The sequence below is a fragment of the Aquarana catesbeiana genome, linkage group LG04, assembly GCF_042186555.1.
Source record: "Aquarana catesbeiana isolate 2022-GZ linkage group LG04, ASM4218655v1, whole genome shotgun sequence".
Classification (NCBI taxonomy): domain Eukaryota; kingdom Metazoa; phylum Chordata; class Amphibia; order Anura; family Ranidae; genus Aquarana; species Aquarana catesbeiana.
This window is the reverse complement of record NC_133327.1, coordinates 416,159,805-416,169,568: the sequence shown is the minus strand read 5'-3', so window position 1 is coordinate 416,169,568 and position 9,764 is coordinate 416,159,805. Positions and strand designations below refer to the sequence as shown.

At 43.7% G+C, this 9,764-nt stretch overlaps 1 long non-coding RNA gene across 2 annotated transcripts in view; it reads right to left on the bottom strand.

Moving 5' to 3' along the window:
- Nucleotides 1-4,979: 4,979 nt before the first annotated feature.
- The window catches only part of LOC141141535 (uncharacterized), a 54,667-nt gene continuing 49,882 nt past the window's right edge, over nucleotides 4,980-9,764 (bottom strand). For both annotated transcript variants that reach the window (XR_012244120.1, XR_012244121.1), the window contains one exon: nucleotides 4,980-5,269. This is a non-coding gene — a long non-coding RNA (uncharacterized lncRNA). The remainder of the gene's footprint in view (nucleotides 5,270-9,764) is intronic.

The window sequence follows — 9,764 nt, the reverse complement described above, 5'->3', positions numbered from 1 at the left end:
TGTTTTCAATCAGAAAAATTTCCAGATTGGTATAAACCAATGCTACTGTTCTATGTGATTTGTATATTGCATCCCTGTCATTGCTTTATGATGTAAAGACATTGACTTGACCTGCTTGTCATTAACCTCAGATGGCAGCAGAATGAGATTATTTCTGATATAGTTTTGCATTCAGTGCATGCACCAAAGTCAAGAGTATATGAACTGCTTCCTTATGTCCATTAACTCTGCAACATAAGCTTGTCGTCTGATTTTGATTTCCACATTGCTAATGCTCTTATTAAGCTTCTATGACGGCGGCTGTCCTGAAAGAACTATTGTATGGGAGGTGGAGCAGGTTTAAAGCTGAATCTAGCCTTCAATCCATCAATCTGATAATCTCCTTTTACCAATCCATGCAGAAGGCACAGGTTGTAAAAAATTCCATTCATTCAAGATCAGGGAATACTGATGAACAAAATTTAGATAAGATGAAGATGAAATCATACAACAACCATCATAGGTTAGAGTAATATACAGTATCTCACAAAAGTGAGTACACCCCTCACATTTTTGTAAATATTTTATTCTATCTTTTCATGTGACAACACTGAAGAAATGACACTGTTATACAAGCTGTACACTCACTTCTTTACATTGTAACAAAGGGGGTTGTTTACGAAAGGCAAATCCACTTTGCATTGCAAGTGCACTTGAAAGTGCAATTGCTCTAAATCTAAGGGGTAGATCTGAAATGATCTGAAATGGAAGCTCTGCTGATTTTATCATCCAATCATGTGCAAGGTAAAATGCTGTTTTTTATTTTCCTTGGATGCCCCCCTCAGATCTCCTGCGGCTTTACTTCCAAGTGCACTTTTAGTGCACTTTCAAGTGCACTTACAGTGCAACGTGGATTTTCCTTTAGTAAATAACCCCCTTTGTTACAATGTAAAGTAGTGAGTGTACAGCTTGTATAACAGTGTAAATTTGTTGTCCCCTCAAAATAACCCAAAACACAGCCTTTAATGTCAAAACCCTGGCAACAAAAGTGAGTACATAGTGAATCCAAATTGGGCCCAATTAGTCATTTTCTCTCCCTGGTGTCATGTGACTCATTAGTGTTACAAGGTCTCAGATGTAAATGGGGAGCAGGTGTGTTAAATTTGGTATTATCGCTCTCACTCTCTCATACTGGTCACTGGAAGTTCAATATGACACCTCATGGCAAAGAACTCTCTGAGGATTTGAAAAAAAAGAATTATTGCTCTACATAAAGATTCCGAATGTGGAGCTAAATACGTGAAACAGTCCTTTAAATAGAGAGGGAAGGATGAAATCCCAGCACCAGCTTCAGTGTGTAATAGCAGCACTCAACACCACAGTCAAATCTCCTTACCAGAAGGGGAATGATAACAGGCATATAACCAGGATCTGATCAACAGCTCCCACTCCAATCACGTCATAAAAAGCTCGGCACTGAAGCAGCTTGTAGGAAAGGCTTGCATCAATCACCATCAATCACCTCTCTGGATAGGAATGTCAGCTAGGACTTCAGGTAACCAAGCTCACTCATTTGATTGCTCTCAATCATGAGGATGATGTCACCACCATCAAGAGCCAGGGTCAGGATCAGCCATCTGCAGACATAACTGGTTATGCCTGCAGATAGGTGATCCTGACCCTGGCTCTTGATGGTGGTGACATCATCCTCATGATTAAGAGCAGTGTTGCCAACCACCTGTAGATTTACGGGCAGCCCCCGTAAAAACAGCGCACTTTTTCATCTGCCCGTAAATGCCCGTAGGCCAGTAAAAATGGCTGCAACAGGCCCGGGTGTTAACTGCGCATGCGCAGTTCCGGAAATCCCAGAGACAATCCAATCCTGAGTCCACGCCGCCTGGCCGCCCTCCCCCGCTGATGGTGTGATGCCGCAAGTGACTGCCGAGTCAGCCTAAAATGCCAGGAGCCAAGGGGGCTGATGGAGGAGCCTCAGAGTGGATAGTGCAGTGGAGCTGGAGTGCAAGCCTTTTTCAACAAGCTGCTACAGCGCTGAGCTTTTCATGAAGTGAGTGGAGTGGGAGCTGTTGATCAGACCTTGGTTACATGCCTGTTATCATTCCCCTTCTGGTAAAGAGATTTTATTGCCACTGTGTTGTTGAGTGCTGCTATTACACACGGAAACTGGTGCTGGGATTTCATCCTTCCCTTTCTATTTAAAGGACTGTTTCACGTATTTAGCACCGTATTTGGACTTTTTATATGCTTTTCTTTGTAAATCAAACAGATTGTGCTGGATGCTTTCTATTCTTTATTAGGTAGTAGTAGATTTCCTAGCACAGATACCCCTCATGCTTTTTACTGTCTACATAAAGATGGCCTGGGCTATAAGAAGATTGCCAAGACCCTGAAACTGAGCTGCAGCATGGTGGCTAATACCATACAGCAGTTTAGCAGGACAGGTTCCACTCGGAACAGGCCACGCCATGGTCGACCAAAGAAATTGAGTGCATCAGCGTCATATCCAGAGGTTGTCTTTGGGAAATAGACGTATGAATGCTGTCAGCATTGCTGCAGAGGTTGAAGGGGTGGGGGGACAGCCTGTCAGTGCTCAGAACATACGCTGCATCAAATTGGTCTGCATGGCTGTCATTCCAGAAGTAAGCCCGCAAACAGTTTGCTGAAGACAAGCAGACTAAGGACATGGATTACTGGAACCATGTCCTATGCTCTGATGAGACCAAGATAAACTTATTTGGTTCAGATGGTGTCAAGCGTGTGTGGCAGCAACCAGGTGAGGAGTACAAAGACAAGTGTGTCTTGCCTATAGTCAAGCATGGTGGTGGGGAGTGTCATGGTCTGGGGCTGCATGAGTGTTGCCGGAACTGTGGAGCTACAGTTCATTGAGGGAACCATGAATGCCAACATATACAGTGACATACTGAAGCAGAGCATGATCCCTCCCCTTCGGAGACTGGGCCACAGGGCAGTATTCCAACATGATGACGACCCCAAACACAAGATGACCACTGCCTAGCTAAAGAAGCTGAGGGTAAAGGTGATGGACTGGCCAAGCATGTCTCCAGACCTAAGCCCTATTGAGCATCTGTGGGGCATCCTCAAACGGAGGGTGGAGGAACGCAAGGTCTCTAACATCCACCAGCTCCGTGATGTCTTCATGGAGGAGCGGAAGAGGACTCCTGTGGCATCCTGTAGGGCTCTGGTGAACTACATGCCCAAGAGGGTTAAGGCAGTGTTGGTAATTAATGGTAGCCACACAAAATATTGACACTTTGGGCCCAATTTGGACATTTTCACTTATGAGTGAACTCACGTTTGTTGCCAGCAGTTTAGACATTAATAGCTGTGTTGAGTTACTTTGAGGGGACTGCAAATTTACACTGTTATACAAGCTGTACACTCACTACTTTACATTGTAGCAAAGTGTAATTTCTTCAGTGTTGTCACATGAAAAGATATAATAGAATATTTACAAAAATGCGAGGGGTGTACTCACTTTTGTGAGATACTGTATATACAGTATATATATATACAGTCATCTGTGTCTCATTTTGGAGATATGCCTTTCAATTTCTGTCCCATAGCCAAAACACAAAATAAAAGAAAATACCTAAGTGAGGGAATCCCGGTTTGCCACCAGAGTCTCCAGAAATAATGTGCCCATTAAAATATTTATATTTAATATTTATATTCCTGTTCCAGTGACAAATTTGGGGATTTTCTTTCAGTTTCACTCTTTGTGATAACAGTAAACAGGACAAATAGAGAAAGTAAATCTCCCTAATGGGAGCAAAAGGCAGCAATAAAAACCTGACAGTCCCTCTCCACCAGGGCTGGCCCTATCATGGGTTCCTGTGGGTCCAATGGACCTAGGCGGCAAGTTGAGAGAGGCGGCAGAGCAGGGTCGGCGCTACCTACACAATCCGCACTGAGTGCAGGCTCAGTGGAAGTGTCACAGGCCGCATGAAACAGCGCTATCCCGGACAGCCACAGCACTACACTACACAGTCTACACCTGATACTTCAGTGACAGTCAGAGCCCGGAGATGAATGTGAGAGTGAATCTCCTCCCTTGCTCCGTCCATATGATAGAGCTGGGAGGAACTTTCTCACACGAGCTCCTGAGCAGGGGTGGCACCAGGTGAGCAAATCTGTATACCCTAGATTATCTATATATACTCTAGTCTATCTGTATACTACACTAGCTTGTCTGTATATACCCTAGCCTGTCTGTATAATACACTTGCCTGTCTGTATATACTCTAGCCTATCTGTATACTACACTGTCCTGTCTGTATTTACCCTTTCCTGTCTGCATACTAAACTAGCCTGTCTGTATATACCCTAGCCAGTCTATATATACCCTAGTCTGTCTGTATACTACACTAGCCCGTCTGTATATACACTAGCCTATCTGTATACTACCCTAGCCTGTCTGTATATACCCTAGCTTGTCTGTATATACCCTAGCCTGTCTGTGTATTACACTAGCCGGTCTGTATTTACATTAGCCTGTCTGTATATAACCTAGCTTACAAGTATACTACACTAGCCTATCTGTATACACTAGCCTGTCTGTATACTACATTAGCCTGTCTGCATATACCCTAGCCTGTCTGTATATACCCTTGCCTGTCTGTATAGTCTAGCCTGTCTGTATATACCCTAGCCTGCCTGTATATTACAATAGACTGTGTGTATATACCCTAGCCTGTGTGTATACTACCCTAGCATGTCTGTATATACCCTAGGCTGTCTGTATATACCCTAGCCTGTCTGTATACTACACTAGCCTGTCTGTATACTACACTAGCCTGTCTGTATACTACACTAGCCTGTCTGTATATACCCTAGCCTGTCTGTATACACCAGCCTGTCTGTATAAACCCTAGCCTGTCTGTATATACCCTAGCCTGTCTATATATACCCTAGCCTGTCTGTAAATACCTGTCAGAAACCATGAAATCAGACCGAGACAGAAGTACAGTTAAATCACACTTGTTTAATAATAAAAGTAAAAAGAACAAATGTAGTCAAAACATAGCCAAAGTTCAGTAACTGGAACGGAAAGTCAACCAAGCAGAAGTCAGGGATAAAAGTAGTGGAACAGCAAGCAGGATTTGAGCCAGAAGGGATGTCAGCAAAGCCAGTCTTTAAACAGGAACGCAGGAGATAGTTTCGTGTGATGTGAGCAAGGTGAAGGCAGAGCTCCTCTGGACTGGACGGCTTAAGTAGGCAGGACTGACGAGCAGGATCATCAACAGCTGGGTAACTGTGGAGAGAGATGGGAGCTGGCAATTAGCCGACAGCTGAGTGACCAGATCAGAGAAGGAAGGGCTGAACCCAGCCCTGACAATACCATAGCCTGTCTGTATATACACTAGCCTCTCTGTATATACCCTAGCCTGTCTGTATATACACTAGCCTGTCTGTATATACCCTAGCCTTTCTGTATACTACACTAGCCTGTCTGTATATACCCTAGCCTGTCTATTTAATACCCTAGCAAATCTGTATACTACACTAACCTGTCTGTATATACCCTAGCCTGTCTGTATACCCTAGCCTGTCTATATACTACACTAGCCTGTCTATATATACCCAGGTCTCTCAGCCCTCTCCTCCTGTTCCTTCCCACCACCCCCCATCTCTCCCTCTTTCCCCCTCTTCTTCTCTCCCTTCCATCCCTGGTCAGGTAAGTAGCCCAGTTTTTTTCACCTTCCTCTGGATCAACGGTAGGGCGTAGGTCAGCGGGGCCTCCCTCCATCACCTCCTCCTAAACTTCACACCACCATCTGCACCATCAGCACACCACCCGGTTATCAGTGGCATCATTCAAGACCATCATCTTCTCAGTAACTTCATCGTCACTACATCAGTATCATCATCGTAGTCATCCTATCACCATCAACTTTTTTTTTCTCGCCATGTGCAACTTCAAATACTCAGCGGACGCTCTCCACAAACTAAGAAATACCACCTCAACATTACCAACCTCCATTCAAAAAATACTACGGAAAGAACAACTACTAAGGACCAACCTACAAGCAACTATCAATCACTGGAAGACACCAATTCAACCAAAACAATTAGCGTGCACCCTGATCAACACGAGATCTGAAGTCAAGCATAGACTGGAAGTCCACGACTTCATCACCCAAAACAACATAGATTGCCTCTTCATCACAGAAAGTTGGCTAACACCTGACTGCAACAAACGCTATCCTGACTAAATTGGTGCCTGAGAACTACAGCATCCTAACTGAGCATAGAATAGGAAAAAAAGGAGGAGGCATTGCAGTAATCTTCAAATCTCACTTTGCGCTCATCAAACCAACCTTACAGAACCCAGTGCCTTTCACCCTACATCTTCAAACAACACCTCAAGACACCATCCACATACTACTATGCTACAGACCACCAGGACCGAAGACTAACCTCCTGACACCGTTCACTGAATTCATTTCAATACACACCCTGAAAACCAAAAACCTTCTAGTACTTTGGGATTTTAACCTCTGGGCAAACTTTACCAAAGACCCCATCGCCACTGCCTGCTTTAACCAACTGGAAGAACTAGGTCTTCAGCAACTGATAAAAGCCCCCACGCATGGTTCAGGACACTTTCTGGACCTCATCTTCAAACAAAATATGGACATCAACATATTCGACAACGTACCACTACCATGGACGGACTACCACGCTATCAAATTCACAATCACCACTAACACCACCGTCGAAAAACGGAAACACGCAATAACAACACACTGGACCAGACCTCAGAGGAAACTACATTCAGAACTCTTCAAAACTACATTATCAAGCAAAATAGCAATGCTAAATCAAAACCATTCAACGGAACAAACCCTCAACTCCTTAACCCCCCTGGCGGTATGATTATTTCATATTTTTGATGCTGAAAGAGGTACAATTATTTTGCATGGAAATTTGGCGTTTTATATTGTAGGCCTGTAATTCTGAGGAATAACTCACTTAAATCTGTCCAAACCAGAGTCTAGTAGACATCTCGGGTATGATAAAGTTTGAAACACACAAAATCATAAATTATAATATAATAAATTACTATAAATAATTATACCAAATAATAATATAATAATAATACAAATTATTCAATAATGTAATCAAATCAAAAACACTAAAATTTGCTCAGTTGCAGAATTGTCACTGTCATTACTTATCAGTGTTTGATGACGAATCTCCCCACAAATCACTATCGCTCAATTCTGCGAGTGATTCTAATTTATTATCGCTGTTTTCTAGCTGGTCTAAAACCCCTTTTGATGTAAAGGGACGGTTTTGGTTGTTATGGACAATCTCCAGTTTCCAGGCAGAAAGAACAGTTTTTATAATATAAAACTGCATACAGGGCACTGGACAAACCACTAGGGACAAAAGGGGGACAAAAGGGATGTGAAATTATTTCATACAATAATGTCATCTGTAAGATTACAGTATACTGTATGCATTGTGTGTGTTTCACTTTTTGAATTTGGCGTCGCTCTCCGCCCCCGTGCGTCGCAACGCTCGCAAGGAACGGAGATCGGCTCCGTGATGAATAGAGCGGAGGGCGAGCCGCTCACAGTGCAGGGAGACATCACAGGATCCAGGGGACAAGGTAAGTAAGCTCTTCCTGGATCCTGCGATGCGATCCCGAGTCTGGCTCAGGGTTACCGCTTTTGGTTCTGAAATTACAAGCCAGACTCAGGAATACCGCCAGGGAGGTTAAACAAGGCATTACTACAAACAGCAGACTCAGTGGCTCCTAAACGTAGAACACTCATCCAAAATTTAGAAACTCGGGATGGTTTAATGGCACTCTTACTCTACTGAAACAAGAACGCAGAAGAGCTGAAAGAGCATGGAGAAGAAATCCTACTAAGGAAAACCACACAAACTACAAAGCACTCACTGAGAAATACCACAAAGCAATCTTCAAAGCAAGAAAAGATAATTTCTCAAATACCATCTCAACAACCTTAAATAGCCCTCGGGAACTTTTCAAAATAGTCGCCCAGACTATGAACCCTACCTGCCTAGAACCCCCAGCAAACAAATTCTGTAATGAGTTGTCAAGATTTTTTTATTGACAAAATCGACAACATTTGGAAAACAATTTAACAGGAAAAAACAACCAGCCTCATTTCACAAAATCAAAAAGAGGAAATCGCTTCGAACATCACAAAATCACTGAATTTTTCACTGAGCCCTATCACCACTGACACCACCAAAAACATCATCAGAAGCCTTCAAGACAGCACATCACCAAGCGACATCATTCCCACAAAACTCCTGAAAGAATGTTCCGATACCTTGGCTCCTACTATAACACATCTCATAAATCAGTTATTCAAAGAAGGGATTGTTCTTATCGCCCTCAAGCAAGGCATCGTTAAACCCCTCCTAAAGGGACCCAACCTCGACCCTAAGGACCCTAACTGCCGCAGACCGATAACAAGCCTTAACACCATCTCCAAGATTATGGAATAAGCAGTACAGCAGTACAACAGCTACAATGCCACCTGGACACACACAAACTCTTGGACCCTCTGCAATCAGGATTCCGCCCAGGCCATGGCACAGAAACGGCACTTCTCAAAATATGGAACGACGCCCTAGAAGCAGCAGATGATGGAGAATCCTGTCTCCTGGTACTGTTGGACCTCAGTGCAGTGTTCGATACAGTGGACCACAATTCCCTACTCATCCGCCTCACAGAAGTAGCAGGAGTCACAGATTCAGCTCTAAAATGCTTCGCCTCATTCTTGGGAAATCGTTCTCAGACAGTGAAACTTGGAGCCTTCACCTCTGAAACCCACACTATTTCTTATGGAGTCCCTCAAGGTTCACCCTTATCACCAGTGCTCTTCAACATCTACATCCGTCCTCTCCTCAAAATCATCAGAAAATCGGACCTCTGCTTCCACTCATATGCCGATGACACTCAACTCTACTTTCGCATTACTGGACAAAAAGACCAATATCACCAGCTTCTTCTCCTACACGCAAACCGAAATACTGAAACCAAGACTCCATGGACACCTCCCACCATCTTTGGACAGACTATCCCCCAAAGCACCAAAGCCAAAATTCTCGGAGTCATCTTTGACTCAGAAATGTCAATGGATGCACAAATAGGATCAGTAGCCAGCGGATCTCACCATCTTCTTCACCTGCTACGTAGACTCATCCCCTTAATTCCAGAAGAAGACAAAGCAGCAGTAGTTGGAACAATCATTAATTCCCGTCTCGACTACGCAAACTCCCTCTACACAGGACTACCTAAATATCAGATTGCACGCCTACAACTCATCCAAAACACGGCAGCAAGACTGATAACAGGAAAAAAACCCTGGGAATCCATCTCTCCGTCCCTGAGGAGCCTATATTGGCTAACCGTAAAGAATCGGATAACATTCAAGACCCTCTGCCTCACCCACAAATGCATACAATGAAACGCTCCTCAATACCTATGCGAGAAAATAAAACACTACACACCTAATTGCAATCTTCGATCAGCGAACCAAAACCTCCTCCTCGTTCCCAAGTCCCGCTACAAATCAAAGGGAGACCGAAGATTTGCAGTCCAAGGACCACGTCTATGGAACGCTCTACCAACTAACATCCGCTTGGAAGAAAACCATCAGGCCTTCAGAAAAAAACTTAAGACCTACCTCTTCTAAGGAGCTGGACGACACAAGGCGAATAAGCGCCTTGAGGCGATTCAGTTTGCATTTGCAGCACTATAC